Here is a 1,311-nt window from a genome sequence, read left to right as displayed (position 1 = left end):
AAGGTGAAAATCTCAGCACTCATAAACTTACCAACACGATCTCAAGTGTCAACCTACAAACTCCCGCGCTCGCGCCATCATGAATCGGGATCGTCCGGAAGTATCTATCCTCGGTACAAACAATCTAGGTCCTTGTTAATTATTAAAAAAATAATAAAATTGAAAAATAACTACCATATCCACTAGACAAAACGTTCCATGGCGACATGACCGGAAACTCTAGTGATATGGGGTAACTCTCTCCCTGTTAGAATGTGATCCGTACACCGAAAACTAAAGATCAGAATGACGGTCCGCGAATATATGAATCGCCGCAGGGTTTCAAAATCGAATTTATACATGCGAAGTCACGTACACGCGACAAACACGTCAACATACGAACGCTTAAGCCCTTCGCGATCATCTACGCACACCTATGCCCGCGATCGCGTAAACTTGATAACACTGCGGCAATTGTGTGAACGTTTTAGTACTTACGAAGTTACAAACGCGATCTCAAACGCCAACCCGCAAATGCGCGATCATGAATCGGTCACGTCCGGAAATCTTTAACCTTCATTCTAGCAATTTAGGTCTATACATTCAGTTGGACCAATCAAAAAAAAAATGAAGCTCATATCCACTAGACCACGCGTTCTACGACGACATGATTGGGAACTCTAATGATATGGAAGAACCCACTTCCTTCTGGAATCTGAACCGTACACAAAAAATTAAGTATCAGATTCACGGTCCGCGCGCGATTATTCTAGAACACACGCGAATATGCGAAAGGCACACGGTTATGAAATAGAATTTATGCACGCGAAGTTACACGTTAGCACACGCGACATACAAACGCACACGCGATCGAGCACATTAACGTACAAATGTTCGAGCCCTTCGCGATGATACACGCGATTCCCTACGCCCGCACATGCCTGAACCGTACAATGAATATCATATTCAGAATCACGGCCCGCTACAATTGGCCTATTGCAGTGTTTTATTGGGCGACATTGCCTGTCTCGTCTGCAAATTGTAGTATGTGATTCTGACGGGGAGCCCTTCCGAGAACCTAGCTCTACAGCTCCAGTAGGACAACTCTCGAAAAAAAAAAAAAAAAAAATTAGCGAAAATAGTTTAGAAAAGAATTTGTGTGCATTTTACCATAATTCTGGCAGCAAAGCATTAGTGACCGATTTTAACAATAATGCTGCCAGGAATGTATAATTTTGTTCGACTCCCGCCAGAGTTTTGTTCGACTTTTGCAATAATTCTGTCCGGAAGATATTGCGATGGTTTTGGTGTGGATCACTTCAAAATTCTTCT

Source organism: Topomyia yanbarensis, chromosome 2 (genome assembly GCF_030247195.1).
Source record: "Topomyia yanbarensis strain Yona2022 chromosome 2, ASM3024719v1, whole genome shotgun sequence".
Lineage (NCBI taxonomy): Eukaryota > Metazoa > Arthropoda > Insecta > Diptera > Culicidae > Topomyia > Topomyia yanbarensis.
Note: the sequence above shows the minus strand (reverse complement) of the source record.